This window comes from Zootermopsis nevadensis, unplaced genomic scaffold (genome assembly GCF_977971745.1).
Source record: "Zootermopsis nevadensis isolate Lab colony 2312 unplaced genomic scaffold, Znev_1.0 Znev_ptg000011l, whole genome shotgun sequence".
Lineage (NCBI taxonomy): Eukaryota > Metazoa > Arthropoda > Insecta > Blattodea > Termopsidae > Zootermopsis > Zootermopsis nevadensis.
In genome coordinates this window covers 3,263,508-3,282,853 of record NW_028259143.1, presented here as the reverse complement: position 1 = coordinate 3,282,853, position 19,346 = coordinate 3,263,508, and the positions used below count along the sequence as shown (strand labels likewise).

Here is a 19,346-nt window from a genome sequence, read left to right as displayed (position 1 = left end):
GCGCCTAACACCCAGCTACCTACCAACACCGTTCAGCGCGTCCTCTGGTCCACTCCAGCGCTAAATTACAAGACATTTTGTTCTTTCAGTCTCTTTACATCAGGCGAGAATTTCACTTCTGTCTGCAAGTTGACGTAACGAACTGTTTAGTGGCAATTTTATTATTATTAGTGTTCTGTCTGACGACAGGTCCATATGAACAGGATCCTTCCATCCTTTTCTCGGACTGGGACCTGTTCATATACGTTCTTGGCAGATGATCCAGAAGTGGTTTGCCATTGCCATCTTCTGTGTGTGAATGGAGAAATTGTTGGGATGCCACGGAGGAAAACTCCGTGTTGCCTAGACCACGGCCTTGCCCAACACAAGTTATAAATCTGAGCACCACCGGGAATTGAACCCGGGACCCCAGCATTACAAGGCTAGTGTTCTGACCGCTAGACCACCGTGGCGGCACCTAGTAGCAATTACCCGAAATTATTGTCAGAAGATGTAGGTAATGAAATATGTCAATCAAGCAAATTAGTTAATCATAGAAAAATATAATTGTCATTATATTTTAAGACCAATGTTTATTAAAGGCGAGTTTTGCAATCAGCTGAGAAATCCCCGCCCAATTGTTTCCTCTTAACCTTCTATCTTCCATCGCTGCAGATACTGTTTTCAAATTAAATAGACACTGTTTTCGTGTTGTGTCTTCCTATACTTTCCTGTCTTCATGCAATAGAATTTTGATGCGAGCTTCGTAATTCTTAAAGGTCCTACACACGCTCAGTTTCCTACTCAGGGCTAACCACAAAGACAAAGACTGAAGAGATTTAACTGAATTATGATACCGCCAACACACTATTCAGTTAAGTCTGGCTAAAACTTATTTCGCAACTAGATGTCTGCAGTAAACATTCAACCACAGGCAACATCAACTAATGGACTTATTCTATCCCCATCAGCACAGACAGCGACAGATTCCCTGGAATAAGGAAAAAACTTTCCTTTTATGTTCATTTCGACCGGAAATTCTTTTAATGTTTTTATAACAGAATAACGGTTTGGTTCAAGATCCACCTTATGTAATTTATGCTTTAGAATTTCATTATATGCATCCTTCTGCTTCTGTTTTATCGTTGTAATCCTTTATCCTTAGCTTCTCAACAAACATTCTGCAGCATACTATAATTCTACGAAATAAACAACTATTGTTTAACAAATCAGATAATTTCTGTATAAAATTGAACTGTACCTTTCGGCTGGCAGGTAACATCTTAAGGTCTACTTACTCACATACCGATTTTAACTACACAAATATTCACAGCGAGTACAATTAAAATAGAAATAAATAAATATTAAAATAACAAACTAAAAGCCAAGTCAACACGTGTTAAGCGACTAATTGCATTATTGGCAAGTTCATTTGTAATAGAAACCCCACAGATATGCACTATTCCATTTCCAGGGTAACCAACTGGTCGGACGAGAGATCAATACATAAAGGCATAATTCCAACCGGACCTTTGCCGTTGAAAGGACCGTAACCAGATAAAACCTAAGAAAGACAATATAAAATCAGGTCCTGATGCAAGCAGAGACAATATGAGACCTTAGAGTAAATTATCTACACTTATAAAACGTTCAAGATAACATTACTTATAAAGTTTCAGTACCATAATCAATTAAAAACAACATACAATCATGTGCCTAGAGAAAAACAATGCAATTCGAATCTGCCCCTTTGTATTTGTATATAATAAAGCCTAATCAGAATGGATTTTATGCCGGAGTAAAACTCTTCGAGTTTCCACAAGCAAATTATAGTTTCTAAAACAATATGCAAATCTCCGCCCACTCACTCCGATTGTATTTCATATTTACAATTTCATCGTGTTCCAAATAAGGCTACACAGGGTGATGTTTAGTACCTGCGAATTTTTTTTATTCAATTCCGCACGACCATTAAAGTCTCATGTGCTCGTCTTGTTCTAAGCCCTTGGTGAGGAAATACAGAGCTACCTCAATGTATGCGGTGCATTAACCGATTAAGAGCCAATTGATAGTTTTATTGCGTGTACCCTTTGTAAAAACATTGTAATGGAGTACAGTAATGTTCAAAATAAAGGTGTGGAATAAGGAATAAATCTCTTTTCTGTGTCTCCAAAGCCCAATGTGGGTCTTGGCCACCTCTTTTGGAGGTTTCTTGATCTATTAGAAATTTGGTAGGTCTCCTTGGATGAGTGATCAGCCAGTCGCAAGGCCACAGGCAGCACGACACAGAAAAACGCGGACAGACATCCATGGCTTGAGTGGGGTTCGAACCCACAGTCCCAGTGTCCAAGCGCCTCAGACCTAGCGGACAATGTCACCGGTAAGGCATAGAGGAAGGGGACTGAGGAAGAACACGTAAGAAGACATCTGGCAGTACGAGATAAAATAAGAGTGAATAACGGTTAGAAGGTGTTAAACATTTTACTCTGTATTAATATATAGACGCAGAGGCAAGAACATCACCCTTGGCATTCAGTACTAGGTTACAAGGGTTTTTGGCCTTGTAAATTCTCGCCCCCCAAATTTCTCATCTTCGTTCCACGGTTCGCGTTTAATCAACATTTCTTCGCTTCAGAGCATCTTTTTGGTTCTCATTAAAGACTTCTCCTGACAGAAGAGTTTACGTTGCTACTTCGCAATACTGCTCTCTGCACAACATAAAAATAAAGAGAGAAAGAAAGAAAGGAAAACACAAAGGAAAGAATAAAAAAATAAGTAAATTAGGCAAGGATTAGTGACGAAAGGAGAAAATAAATATATTAGTTTGTTTAAATCTTGTCAGTCTAATCACAATAAAATTCCTATTAAATATTAAAATATTACTATAATTAACATTTAAATATTTAAAATATATTAAATGATGTTCTCTATCGAAATGTTCGATTTACATTAGAACATCACTTTTTACACGACATGTTTCAGTTCTAAAAGAACCATCTTCAGGTGTATAAAATTATATAAACTTAAATATAATTTCTTAAATGCAACTTTTAGTCAGATGTTTATCAGATTTCAAATGATGTTTTCTTCCAGATTTTATTGTATTTTTAATATCGTATTCGAAGTTGTTCTGTATATGTACGTTGTGCTTAACATCATTTAATATATTTTAAATATTTAAATGTTAATTATAGTAATATTTTAATATTTAATAGGAATTTTATTGTGATTAGACTGACAAGATTTAAACAAATATATATTTATCACAATATGACGCAACTTTATCATCTCATATATATATTAGGTCAAAAGTAACAAAATAAATTAGAAATAAAAGAAGGAAAGGCAAATGGAAGAGAAGAGAAAAGGATTTTGACGTTGAAAAGCAAAACTGTTGATGAAAGAGACTTTAATATAAGAAATAATAATATCAGATGACGAAAAGCACGGTGCATCAATGCCAGATTCCATTACACTTGAGGATGAAAGTGAATTGCAAAGAATGAGGGACGGACAAGTTTTATCTTGTTTCAAAAGCACTGTACTATACTTAAATTCAACAGTAAGACTGTAAAAGTATAGAGTTTACACTTAAAAGGCGAGAAGTCAGAACTATGTAGTAAATAAATAATCAAAGAAACAGAAATGTGGCACAATTTATTCCAATAATATATATGAATTATGAGGACGGACAGACAAGCATGGCCAGCTAATAACGTGTTCTTCGTTCACGACAGGGTGTGAAGATCACTTAAAATATAATAAAACGACAATATAAAAGCAATCAAGACATATGTTTCTCCTTTACTACGACCTTATTCTGACACTCCTATGTAAAGCTATCTTTAATGTTGTCCAATTTAAATTAAAATGGCTCGTCAATTTTTCGTAAAGTCCTCTGATACCAAATTTCATCAGAATCGGTTTATTCTTTCTCGAGCCGTGTCATAAGTACGGGCGGATTGACAGAGATATTTCGATACGAGCTCCACACGATTTTGAATCTACGTACCTGATATAAAAACAGGGCAAAACTCAAGACATCCGACGTGACGTACCGTACATCCTATATTACTCCGAGTGAGCGAGTAACCAGGTCAGCGACATTACGAAGACGGGAAACAGAATCACTTGTTGGATGCGACTGTGAATAGACGTTCATGGCTTTGAATTCTGAAGAGAGAACATCATTTCTCTTCTCGCCTGTTTCTAAAGGAGACGCCATGTTTGATTACTGGGCTTGACATTTCAGTTCGCCTTCACGCACCGAAGTTATCAAGGTTTGATACCGAACAAACATTGTGTACCTATAGATTCCAATTTCCGGCGTAAGATTCAGTTGTCTTTGTGCGCTGACTGGGTTCTACACGTGCTCGCACGTGGATAGGTCTGTATCAGTCCGCACGAGTAACTGTGAATGGTACAAAGATTGAGAATGATTCCTTCTAGTAATTTATTTAACGTCGCTGGATCAACAGCACAATTTACATAATGCAGATTTAAAACGCTCTACACTGCAGTAATTATAAATTCTGAAGAATGAATTTCGTACCTGAACCAGCTTTCGTCTCGAGTAATAAAGTAAACGCGAAGACAAGAAAAATGTGTTCCTCTGGCCAAGATTCGATTAGGATGCCCTCAAAATGGGAATCAGATACAACATGCCCATCTCTATGCCAATTAGTGGACCGGTTTTAAGATTCAAGAACACTGGGTAGGATCCGATCTGCTCCTGGCGACGTGTGCCCTGTATTCTGGTATATACCGACCGACGTTTCAGATGAGCTTACTGCCTCCATCATTAACACTTCGTTTCCGGGCAGAGATTTGAATCCGTCCACGTTCGACACACGTCCTTCCCATTTAATAATATACCTTCATTTGATCACCTTAATAATGAACTATTTTGGTGAAGAGATTACTGTAAATAATCCTCTTCCGTTCGAGAATGTATTTTGGCTTAGTGCAAGTGAAATTCTTTTCGAAACAATGAAGTGGGTTAAAACATCTGCCAGTCACACTACAGTAAACAATTAATTGCAACGTGTGACGTAATTCACTTAATACTTTAAAATAAAAGCTTTTGGGAAGTGAATGTCAGCATGGCTCGCGGGCTCTAACTCGAATTAGACCGGCTTTATTCTCGATTTCAAATAGTCGATTACGTTCAAATCCATTTCAATAAATCAGTGCCACAACACGATGTGTGTAGTTGTTAAATCAAGTTAGATTTATTATCTGGCGTTACTCGGAGAACCGAGCTCCATGACAACTAGTGTTCTCTGGTCCCCGACATCGCATGTTCCACGTCGCTGACGTAGTACGTAAAACAAGACCTTCATCTGTCGTCATGCACTTTGCAAGATTCAAGGCTGCTTTGTTATGAGTAATAGTACACTAAACAAATACCTTCTTGAGAAACCAATATTCGCTAATCTGGTAAATAAATTAATAATAAAACTCGAAAATTTAGTCTTCACAAGAGTCAGCAACCGCCATGGTGGTCTAGCGGTCTTGTAATCCTGGGGGTCCCGAACTGAATTTACATCTTCCAGAAGCGACTCATTCATTTTGAAGAGATGCTACAAAAATTTGGTTTCCATAGAACCCGAGGGGTTGTCTCCCTCTAGAGATTCAAATTCTAAATACATCTTTTAACCATCACAGAAACCAAACACGAACATCGATAAAGACACGCAAAGTAGGGCCAAATTTCTTTACGCGGGACAATCAATTCAGAAATCTTGTGACAGGTATCCGGATGTGATATCGAACAGGCCTGCAATATTCCGGCCCCACGGACATCAAACCCTTGTTTGTGACCACAAAGCAGACTTGTATTTCTGTCACTCAAACCCCCACCAAGGCAGTGGGTGACAGAGAGATCCATCACTCTCCTAAGAGACGGTCAGTCATTCACCAGCTTACTAGACCAAATCAATCACGTGGTTGGGAGCGGCCAACCGGACGCTGGCTGGCATTAAGGCCCTGATTGACCACTAGCTCTCCGGTCATCGCGTTCCTGCAAATGGCGAAATCACATGCACCACAACTATTAATTCAATCAGCAAATTCGCCTTAGAGGACCTCCTGTTCACTCGCTTGTCTAGCGATTTGTTTCTAATACAGGCAACTTGTTAACCGTAATGTCCTTTTCGTGTTCTAGGACTCGGATTTGAACCTATCAATCGCCAAGTACACTGACAGCCCGTAGTGGTCTTCGTGCTTTATGACAAAATATGAATCGGACAGATCAAACTGGACAATAAAATGTCTGGGTTGGCACGAACAGAGAAAAAATTGTTCCCACTTAACATCTATTGTCGATAAAGTTGTCGTTTAAAAATTTAAGATATAATCATGATTCATTTTCTTGTTATTTAAGTGCGATTTCTATACGAGTTTTAATATCCTAAACGTCCATGCCAACGGGCAGTATGACTCTCACTGAAAACAAGGATTATCTCATTAAACATCATTAACCAGATGATCTTTGTAATGGTGAGGTGTGGTGTTTTCTTCGCGGTACGGACTGAACTCTTAAATATTATTTAGACGAACTTCAGCTTCAGAGGGTTAACAGAATTTCTGAAGTTGAGAACCACTAATTGTACAGCAAAGTGTTATAGTACACCTTCGTGACGAAGTTCCTTTGTGAACGATCCTTATTGTGCTATATTACGATATATGCAGAGTGCTTCTACGAGTCTACGCTCTGCCAGCAAACTGACTCCGTCACTTTCTCTCTCTCGACCAAAATGGCATCGGGGATTTGGAAATTGGATTTGTTTCTGCATGGTGGAGCCCCACCTGTTAGGCAATCAGCCCATTCCCTCAACAGAAGTCCGTATCTTCCACAAGCGGTAGGAGCAGTGTTAGGAAAATGAGATTAACCACTCGTATAGCAAGAAGAACACTAACTGAATTAGTATTAACAAATCAGCCACTCTTTAGGATGCAATTAAACTTTTAAAAAAAAAGTTACTTCCCGTAAATACTAAAGTCTGATTGTGAAATGAATCAAAAAGTTTTCTTAAACATTTTTAACTAAGTTCGGGAAAGTTTCACTTTATAAAACTTTAATCGAATGCTCACGAATGTCAATGAAATTGTTGGAGAGAATAACAAAGTACAACAATAACGTCATGGCAGATTGGTTTATCGATCCTGATTTTTATTCAAGAGATTCCAGGTTCAAATCTTAGCTCTGAGACCGGTTATTTTTACTGAGGTCCTTTGTACTTTTCTTCTCACAGGACCTCAAATTATATCACGTCCGCTTCATTCCGCAGATTTTGAAATTAATTAATCATCATATCATCCAAGGCTATGTAATGCAAACTACAGAATAAATCGTTAAGCAAACAATACATAAATATACACACAAAGTCTAAATATGTATATTAAAATGTAAATTACACATTTTTAATAATTTTCTTTCCAGAAATATAGTTTATAAAGTACAACAAAGAATTTCATGAAAATATACTAATTGAATTAAAAGACTCACTCACATGTAGTTGTTTTATAAGCAGACTTAACATTAAGGCACTGAAAATAGAAAGTTGTGGCCTGTAGATAAATTTCACCTATAGGAAAAACCCTTTAACAAAACACTTCTAAAAGCAAAGTAAACAGTGGATGGATAATGTCTTAACCTATTTCACGAACACATGTTTCCGTATTGTCTAATTTCGTGAATTTAATGTAATTTATTCTTAAATTATTTTTAGCCTATTCAAAATTATAATATTTATTATGCATATTAAAAACTGCCTTTTTCCTGGCGATGTGCATTCAGCACAAAATAAGGGGGTTTAAAACTGTCCCATTTAGCCTTATCCACGGGCACTGTGCTCTGTGGAGCCCACATAATTGGAAAGGGATTTTAAAATCTTATTTCACAACCATTAAGGACCTTCTTTATTGCAAATTGGCTGAATTAGATTTTGGCTGATTACAAAAATGGGCAATATGTCTAACAGAAAACTTAACGATGTGCTTCACTTTCTACACACTTTTCACTATTCTACTGCAGTCTAAGGTCAGTATTACAGTCGTGTATGTAATCCAATATACAGGGTCTGTAATAAAATATTCTGTGAATGACAAACCAGTTCAGGACATGATAAAATTCTCGATCTTGCCAGTGGTATTTACATTCGAATTCTGTTAGTATCAGGACACACGACACATCAAACTCCTGGTATGTTATTGTGCTTCTATGTTTATAGTGAATCTTTATAACAATATCCAAACTCATTTACATATAAATAATATTAATAATGTTAATTATATTGTTGATAATTTCACAGAAATAATGAACAAATAATATAATACGCCACATAATATGCAAAAGAATCAGAAGATCAAAGGAACATCCACAACTACAATCTACAAATACTGAAAAGCGTGCATTGAAAAATATTGAATAGTTTTAAAAATAAAACCTGAAGATGATGCTAAGACATCGAAACATGTTGTAATATATAGCGCAAATTGTAACATCGAGGAAACGATGAATAGCGCGAAATATTTATATCAATTTTAATTTTTAACATCAATATTAATATAGTTTGTGTATAGACTTGAAGAATAAATATATGTATGAACAGTTTATTAGTGTTTTTTAAGTTACAAATTTCATTTTTATTTTCACCTTATTTCTCGCTAAATAATCTCCGAGATTTGTATGAAGGAGTTATTTTTTTATACGTATATGGTTAAGTAATCACATATATCACTGTTGTTCTAGTGTATTAGGGGACGACTTCGTGAATTGGAATGGGAGTGGTAAAATGCATCACGTGCAGATCGAAACTGTGAGGGGGATTCCCACAGAACACCATTCGCCTCTCCTCCCACCACCTGATTGACTACACCACTTGTCGCTTGGAACTATTCAAATTGCTTTGTGCGGTGCATCAGTTCCACGCAATGCATTAAATTACACCTGCAAGCACAAACGCGCAAGCACGCATATTTAGGTTCAAATCTGGCGTGTAAAAACAGGAACACACGTGGTCTGAATATCATTACATTCTCATTGTGAATTGTTTGTTAATATTCTATGCCTCTCCCATATAAAAAAATGTAGAGCGACTGTCATAGAATGGTTTTGTATTATTACCAACACTGCGGAGCGTAAATATTCATAGAATATTCTTAATCCAGTGGTTTTTTTATAATTGTTTCTACTACGAAATCGTTGTTAGACCTATTTTATTTTAATGTTCTAAATCATTTTTACTGCTGTAATAAAATAATTTCAATAATATTTACCAGTCCATCTGTTACTACCTTGGACGAAGCTTTAGTGTGCCAATTAGGTGTTAAGGGTAGAAACTCCACTCACTGCTGCCTTATCCTCCAGACTTTAAAGAAGTTTACTCTTCAGACTATAAATCCGACCAATTTAAATTATACATTTGGCACTTAATTCATTAGTATGCGTCTCTTCTTCAATTTGTGTTCGTAATAACAAGGCTATTGTATGTGATAATTCTATACGATTCTAAGTAAGCAATCTCCATAAGTACGGAAGTTCAATCTCCCATTTACGATCATGAAAACCGCAAACATTTTCCCTAAACATAAAAGAAACACAGGAAGAACTTGGCTCCCTAAGGATCCCTTTAAAATAAAACATCATGTGGTCTTTAAAAATCTTCTTTCTTTTTATATCCTTCTATGTAAGCCCGAAATACATTTTTCTTTAGTATTTTTTTTTTGTCCTCTATTTTTCTCTCCGATTCTTTGTCTTCCTCTCAGTTTCAGTGTCGATCTGCACCCCCCTCTCGTCCCAACATTTCATCCCCTGAGGCCATGTTAACGTAACGGGATTTAAATACGAGAACCGCGTTGCCTTCATCTCTCGGACCTGCTTGTTCTTTATAGTCGGAAGCAGCGACTAGGACAAAGCAAATCTCATCCCACGTACCCCATTATCCTTCACTGCTACATATGAATTATTAGTAAATTCTGCAGTTTACTTTTAAGAGATGTGAGGGGTATTTTAAACTTTAAAGACATTTCCTTCCCCACCTATCAGCGTTCTTTATATAAACTAAAAAAAAAATTTCAGGCAACGCACTTGAATCAAGCTTGTGCTAAAAGTTGTGTTATGCTTCTTTCGAACATTTTATGTCATATATTTTGAAACTCAAAACTTATAAATAAACTTTAGTGATGAATACATGGAAATTATATGAGGGAGCAGTTAAGTACTTTACGAGTTTAGTCTCATATTTTGAATTCTGCACAAAATTCTTAAGATAGGTTGTTTGGCCGCGTAGTCTGGTAGAAGTTTACCGACGTTTCAGAGGTACATGTTGCCTGCATCATGTTTTATAATTTCAGATATCACATATTTGATTATTTGGTTTAAAATTCGGATTAGCGTGTGAACACCCGACGCAAGTATGGATTACTCCAGTCTCATCTGTAACTCCAGTGAACCAAAACACAGGATATAACAGCGTACGTTCTGATTCTCTTTCCAGCATGAATATTTAAGCTGCTATCTTCTCCAGCCAAGTGACATCAATATTTTCAGGGCTCAAATAATTTACACATACTGTACCATATCAGTGACCGTGCGTACAGAACGCGATGGTCCGGACTATACTAATACTAAACCCTGCTCGTTAGTTGCATACGTGATTAATACTCGAACATACTCTATGACGTCACGCCATCACGTGATTTATTAACGAGGCTTTGGTGAACATAATCCCTGTTGGCTAGTAGCTGGGGCTTATAACTGACCGAGACAGCTAGTGGTGAGACGCAAGGAAATTGTTACAGCAACCATCAACCCCTGAGTGTCCCTACCTCCCGCCATTCCATCCAATCCGACAGGCTCCTCACGTTATCCCTTGCAAACAAACACTTTCTGCTGATGTGTACACTGGAACAGTACCGAATATGAGAGACTGGTTTACTTTGTCACCACAAATTATTTGCCAAATAGTATTTATCCTCGTGACAATCTGCAATATGAGAAAACATTGATTTTTATTGCCAGCCACGAAAATGATAAGGTTTAAGGTTCTGGGATGTTGCACCATGTAGTCTGGTAGAAGTTTATCTACGTTTCACAGATACCTGCTACCTCCATCATCAGGGCTCGTAGCCGAATAATAAAACAATAATAATTTAACAATGCTAGCAGAAAAAGTTCAACACCGGGACTTTACCTTATCAGACTCAACCTAATTCATTAACAGAACCATATCGGATTCACAGTTTCGTATTCCACTTGGCTCCTTTGGTTAACGTCATTAAATAAGTATTTTCCTTGTTTTCTTATATTCTTAAGATGATATAGTTGCGTCATATTGTGAAACTAATATTTAATAAATTATTCGGTTTTTGTCCGTCTAATCACAATTCATATATAAAATTTACAATTAAGATAATTAAAATATCATTTTGATGTTCCTCATCTAACAATCGATTTACATTTGGAACATCTTTTTACAACATGTTTCGGTTCCTATACGAACCATCTTCAGGTGTAAAAGTTAAAATTATAAACTTAAAACTAATTACAATTTCTGATATGCAACTTGTTGTAAAAAGATGTTCCAAATGTAAATCGGTTGTTCGATGAGGAACATCAAAATGATATTTTAATTATCTTAATTGTAAATTTTATATATGAATTGTGATTAGACGGACAAAAACCGAATAATTTATTCTTATATTCTCCATTCCAAGTACACGTATCGTTCTGATTATTATTATTATCGTGTTGTATCTGTAATTGATCTTATGGTTGTTGATACATCGCACTAATAAATAATAAAGAATTTATTTAATATATAACTCCGATTTATCTGTTCTCCGATTCATCTATTAATTTTCCGAGCATCGCAAGTCTGGTTGTCGAACTGTAAAAGAGATTATAACATAGCAGCATGGATTAAGAGATCGCCACTGTACCCTATCCTGAGGCACTTTAATCCAATCCACACATCATTTTTAAGACTAATTTTAATCTGACTTATCCGCATAAGCATACGTCTCTCAAATGATCTGTTCTATTCGAGGTTTCCTCTACTCATTTCTCATCTTCTCTAAAAAAAACACTTTGAATACTGCGATGGAAATGTATGAATTGGCAGTTGACCGTTGCAAATGGCAGTTATCATGTTTCATAACCCATGAATATTACATGAACAGCGATGATATGTCGCTGTGATTCTATAATCCCCGCCGCACAGTTACGAAATCCTGTTCAACTGATCCCGTTTGTTTTTTTTTCCGGACGAGGGCACACGGCTATTACCGTCTATAATCGGTTTGCCCCATCCCACGAATATTTCTCCTGCTGCTTTTATTTACACCTTTCCCATCTCTCAAACCCCCTACACCACGTCACAAAAACAACAAGACCCTCTAGAGGGCAGTTATCTGACTACGAATTATCAGGGGGATGATTTGGGATTGGAGTGCAGATTCACCACAGCACCTCGCCCGTACTTGGGCTCTAGGGCTCCTGTAATCTACCCTAACCAACCCCAGGAGGTTAAGGGTCACGAAATTCACGCCTACAGTAGGCCATACGTGTTCCCTCTTCACCTGACAGCTACCAAACCTTCACCTTGCGTCAGTCCGTTGGGAAAAGACCATAAATTTCAGTTCACGTTCATAATTGTCCCTTGCGTGAAAAATTTAGTTACATTTAGGGGTTTGAATTCTCACTAGAGCGTAGTTTATGTGTGAGAATGATATATTTAATATGTCTGGTGTAATGTTGAAAACGTCAGATTAATTTTCTTTCCGTCTTAGATATTTTTAGTCGTATTTCATGTTTCATCTATACTGATTAATTTAAATCTTCCCCGCTTCCTCTAATAAACCTATTATTATTATTTATTTAGTGTTCTGTCTGACGACAGGTCCATATGAACAGGATCCTTCCATCCTTTTCTCGGACTGGGACCTGTTCATATACGTTCTTGGCAGATGATCCAGAAGTGGTTTGCCATTGCCTTCTTCTGTGTGTGAATGGAGTAATTGTTGGGATGCCACGGAGGAAAACTCCGTGTTGCCTAGACTACGGCCTTGCCCAACACAAGTTATAAATTCGGGCACCGCCGGGAATCAAACCCGAGACCCCAGGATTACAAGGCCTGCGTTCTAACCGCTAGACAACCTCATCTTATTATTATTTAGTATTCTGTCTGACGACAGGTCCATATGAACAGGATCCTTCCATCCTTTTCTCGGACTGGGACCTGTTCATATACGTTCTTGGCAGATGATCCAGAAGTGGTTTGCCATTTCCTTCTTCTGTGTGTGAATGGAGTAATTGTTGGGATGCCACGGAGAAACCGGGGAAGCCCCCGGAGGAAAACTCCGTGTTGCCTAGACCACGGCCTTGCCCAACACAAGTTATAAATTCGGGCACCGCCGGGAATCAAACCCGAGACCCCAGGATTACAAGGCCTGCGTTCTAACCGCTAGACAACCTCATCTTATTATTACTTAGTGTTCTGTCTGACGACAGGTCCATATGAACAGGATCCTTCCATCCTTTTCTCGGACTGGGACCTGTTCATATACGTTCTTGGCAGATGATCCAGAAGTGGTTTGCCATTGCCTTCTTCTGTGTGTGAATGGAGTAATTGTTGGGATGCCACGGAGGAAAACTCCGTGATGCCTAGACCACGGCCTTGCCCAACACAAGTTATAAATTCGGGCACCGCTGGGAATAGAACCCGAGACCCCCAGGATTACAAGGCCAGCGTTCTAACCGCTATACCACCGTGGCGGTAAGAAAGCTATACACAATTAAAAAAAACCATTTCGTATGGCTAAATGCATCGTTCCTTAATATCATATAATATATTTTTTGTTTCTCTCGTCTGGATTACATGTACGTCCAATGTCAGTATTTCTATGTGAACTGCGTGAATCACGAAAACGATTTGCGTTATAATATTCTCCGTTCATTGCGTTCGTAACTCCTTTTTTCGCCCCAAATATTTTCCCGTGTGCGTTCTTTGCAGTACTCTTGAAATTGGTTCTTCTTCGCATGAGAACCCACATTTGACGATATAAAACACCAATAATTTTATTTTTGAAAACAGATCAACATCTTCTGTTACAGTGTTTTGAGAAACAGGTTAAAGGAAAATGATTCTGGAATTAATATTTAACTCAAAGAAAAATACACCTTCTTAAAAAGAATCTTATAGTCGCTCAGCTCTCAACAACTACACAGCGTTCTATAAACCAAAAGATAGACTTGTATACTCCAACTACATTTCTACAGAATTCTATCTCTATCTCAGAGCTAACGTTACAAAGAGGTTACAACTCGCTCAGTGCTAGATTAGTGTCAAATCATTTCCGGTCGAAAGCTTTAAATTACACTTGAGCCTTCCTGCAGTCGGGCCAACTTAACTAACTTCCATATTTCGAGGCCTGCCTCTCTTTGAGAGACAAAGCCTCCCCCCAGTTCCAAAGACCACTTTGCTTTTCCTTCTATACAAACCTTTCAGTCTGTGGCAGTAAGTAATCAATGATAGGTTGAGACAGCCATCTTACAAACGAAGACATCCTTTCATTTGTATTTGCCACAAGAATAATTATTGGCATGTTAACTATAAGTTTCCCTTTTGTGTCACAGACCGAAACACAACCTGATGCATTAATACAGAGAACATCAAATAACCGCAGTTTCCACATCAAAACTTTACGAAGTTTGTTCAGTAATTAAACCAAAATGGCCACAAGGAGAGGACCAACCCTGCTTTGTCTCTTTGTTAAGTTGTTACGCGTTCTCTGTGCTATCTGCGTAAAATTTATGAATATATGTACCCATCAGTCAGCACGTTTCAATTCTAGAACCGCTGGACAGTTATTGATTAAATTTAGTATCGATGTTGTGTCACTGGATAACAACCGAAACTTGTAATTTTTAATTTTCCATACTAAATAATAAGAAAATTCAAGAAGCGAAAAATTGTGAGATAAGATATACGCCTACTTACATATTTGAACCGCTTCTAAAACATTTCCCACAACCTTTACAATATGTAAATTCCTAATCCATAGCGTTTCGTAAGCATACACGCGGAATGATTTATTTTATACAGATTTTATATTTTGGCGTTGTTACTATATCCCTTACATGCCACAATTGTCAACAAACTGCGTTTAAAAACTTATCTAATAAATTTCTATTTAATATTCCCTTGGGATTCTACATAAACAGCGTTTGACGTGGTATTGCATATTGTATGCCCGTAAGCCAGATTTATAAACTCTGATACAAATGTCGTAGGAATATTTTAAGACATTATGCACATATTTGTCTGGGGAACTGAGGAAAACCACGAGAACCAATACGAATAAGGCGTCCAAACAACACGGCCGAGACGTTTTACTCATCAAATAAAAGTGTTTCAATATTTAAATACGCTATTATGCTACCATGTGACCATTTTAACTTTTGCCATCTGAACCCAATCCACATCTTACCACCAAATTTATTTAAGATCCATTGTAATATTATCATTCCATCTACACCTACGTATTCCCAGTGATATCTTCCGTTTAAATTTCTCCTCATTATTCCCCATACGTACTACATACCCTACCAATCTCACGTTAATTGGTGATGAGGAGGAAACCACTGACTCTGCTCTCCATAACGATTTAACAATTCAAAATCCTGAAAATCTAATAAACTTAAAATAATTTTTCAAAGAAAAAAAAATTAATTACATAGCCGGGATAGCTCAGTCAGTATAGTGACTACGGGCTGGATGACCGGGGTTCGATCCCCGACGGGGGCAGAGGATTTTTCCTCTAGCCTCTGCGTCCAGACCGGCTCTGGGGCCCACTCAGCCTCCTCTACAATGGGTACCGGGGTCCTTTCCCGGGGGTAAAGCCGGCCGGGTCGTGATGCTGACCACTCACCCCCATCTAGTGCCGAGGTCAAGGAAGAGAGGAGCTATACCTCCACTCACCCCAAGCGCCTACATGGCGTGTAGTGGGACAAACTTTACTTTACTTTACTTGTCATTGGAACAAAAAATACAACAAACCTGATGTAATTTTTTTTTTCGATTCTAAGGCAGTCCAATTCAGTGTGTTTTACACTGCTACAATCTGCTTGTACAAAGATCCATTTTAATAATATCATCCTCTTTGTTTTGGAAATCGCGCGTATCACGAAATCCTATTTTAGATGCGGAAACAATTTTAACACAACGGCTTCTTCCAACGATTCTGCATTGCGTATTTTAAAATATGCAATAAAATATCTCCAACATCAGCCTTCTTCTTACATATCCCAGAAGACACCATACAGCTGTCACTATCCGCCTTCCTGCTCATATGTTTACTGGCGTCTACGTGTGTGGAATTTTAATATAACTTTCATTGTTACCTTAGTTTCGACATAAAAACCCATCTTTAAGGGTCGATTTCCATTGTCACTCGAGTTTCGCCCCCCCCATCTTTATTATATATATATATTTTTTATTCTACTTTTATTTTATTATTTTTATTTTATTTTACGCAAACTGAAACCGGCTGGTATTGTGGATATGTTAGGGTATGTCTAGATGTGTTGTTTTACGATCAAGCAAGCTTTACCAACCCACGTTATTAAGCTGGGTTTTATGATTTCTGTGCAGTTCCCTGCTACAAGCTGCAGTCATACGGCACGCCCCATATGGCGCACAATTTCCCGATGACTGGGGCCGAAACACAAAACACGAGGCATACGTGGGACACCGACACTCATCCGTGCGTTCCTGGAACGAAACTCAAGAACTGCAGCCCTGCATAAGTAACTTCGTCAGATAAACTTCCTTGAGACCCCTAATACTACCTCATTCTAGAAATACACCGACTTCTATGGAGACCAAACGTTCATGACCGCTTTCACAACAGCCCCTATTCAGAGCCACACGAATCCTGTCCACATATAATTTCTTCAAGATTTATTTTAATATTATCCTCCCATCTGCACGCAGGTTTCGAATTTGGTCTCTTCCCTTTTGACTGTCTCTCTCTGCATGCTACAAGCCTCACCAAACACAGTATCATTTATTAGCCTAATATACGGCAAAAAGTGCATATTATGAAGCTCCATTTTTCGTCACTAAGCAATTAAATTAATATTAATATAATAAATAAAAATTAAATATTATTCTCCGACGGTTCAACTCTGAAATATCTACCGAACATGATCCCGGGCTATTAAAATGAAATATAAATAAAGTAGATTTTCGGTGTTTCAGTGCTAAGTCATATTCTAACAAAATGCCTTACTTTGTTTACATATTACATGTGTTGACTTATTAATTCAATCTGTGAAAAAATTATAATGAACTTAAAATAATACCGATGAATGAGAGAGAAAATTTCACTAACACAGATACTGTACACTTGAAGATATCGGCGTAAACAGAAGCCCTTTTCAAATCGATATACGTCGTTCACAGTAAGGAAACAGTGGACAATGTCCACAGATATTCTCATAACATTTTTGTACACGAGTTTTTCCAACAAATATGTAAAGTAGCGACTGTTTATTATTCCACAAAAATCTTTTAAATCTTTTAAAAATTCCTTGATTTATTGACTCATAGCATTTTCCTAGACAGGTAATACCCAAACAAGTTCTAATGAGGGTAATCAGGGATGTACAAAGCACCACGTAATAAATTAAATTTTTGTCGATTATGATAACTGGATTTAGTTATTAAAATAATTATATTACCCCCAACAATAACATACAGAGACATTAACATATTTCATAAAGCCATCTAACCGTCAAAATCACTCAAAAATTGCAATTCGGTTGGTCACAGTGAAAAATAATAGGCATCTTGGTTGTGTAATCTGGGAAACAGAAAAGAGTAAATTTTCAAGCACCTGGCACTAATACCACATTTAGAATAATAGACAATGCATGTGAACACGTCGAGACACAGTAATAAACTATTATAAGTATAGAAATTGTGTTGGGCAAGGCCGTGGTCTAGGCAACACGGAGTTTTCCTCCGTGGCATCCCAACAATTACTCCGTTCACACACAGAAGAAGGCAATGGCAAACCACTCCTGGATCATCTGCCAAGAACGTATATGAACAGGTCCCAGTCCGAGAAAAGGATCGAAGGATCCTGTTCATATGGACCTGTCGTCAGACAGAACACTAAATAAATATAAAAGTATAGAAAAACAATAGAATAGGACTATTTAAACTTCGCATTACATAACGCATTTTGGGACATGCAATTCTAGAGGATTTATTCGGGTCAAACTTCTTTGCGGTTGCTTGTACAGCCCTTATATTCATCGTGTTAATCACTATACCACACCACGCGGTAGCAAAGAAATCTGTTTCGCTTACATATTGCATCAAAGCTAGAAATGATTTTCCACAAATATCCCTGTCGACTTTTTCTACAGAAAGCAGCTTACACAAACGTGTACGTGAGCAGTAAACAACATCTGAATTATAAAACTCAAAGAGATGTCGTGTCTCTAAAAGCGACTAGTAGCGAAGCGGCTTTTGAATTTGAAGATCAAGGATGATGTAACTTCTTTCACCAATAAGATTTTTAAATGTGTGGCAAAATTACAATGACATTTAAATGTTCCAAAAACTAAACAGAATACCATCTGTTTCCACTGTATATTGACTCATAACGATAATTATTATTTTGTAAGTTTTTTTCCCTGGTTTCCTATTGTTTATTGTTTTTATTTAGTATTAATGTTTTATTTACTATGTCATCTATGTATTGTATCATAGTTATTGACTGCTGTTTTGTGCCTGACTGTAATTGGTCTTGTTTGACTGTTGTCATGTACACTAATAAATGAATTGAATTGAATATTTCAAAATAAAATAAGTTCTTTCCTGGTACGTTTATTTACTTTTACTAAAAAAGAATTTTCCGAATTTATTTAAAATGTAAATCATTTTCTTTCCCAGTATAAACGTAATAAATTTGTCGATCCTTGCGTTAATAAATGACACCATTTGAATTCTGGACACCAAAATATATTTGAAAACGGTGGGGCACGATTTATGGCACAGGCAGTAATAACATGTTTCAAGATAGTATACCAGTATTCGTCTTCATAGACTGAGTAAAATCAAGATAATCTTCTGATAGTGTGTTTTCCAAATACAAGCCACAAGCATTACATTTGGTTCTCGCATGAAGCATCGTAACAAAAGAGAGCCCATTTCGGGGTTCGAGGCTCTGTTTCCAAAAAATGTCTGTAGCCCGCCCAGCTTTCTTTTTGGAAATAAAAAATGAATATATAATATCATCATGTTTCTTTCATATGGTGTGTGTGTCGGTCACCTGACTGATTGTCATGA

General features: G+C 37.2%; 1 long non-coding RNA gene across 1 annotated transcript in view; it reads left to right on the top strand.

The window, feature by feature from the left end:
- LOC110831525 (uncharacterized) overlaps positions 1 to 18,868 on the top strand; it is a 411,921-nt gene extending 393,053 nt beyond the window's left edge. Inside the window, exon 4 of the long non-coding RNA XR_015534671.1 lies at positions 16,638 to 18,868. This is a non-coding gene — a long non-coding RNA (uncharacterized LOC110831525). The remainder of the gene's footprint in view (positions 1 to 16,637) is intronic.
- The last annotated feature ends 478 nt before the right edge of the window (positions 18,869 to 19,346 follow it).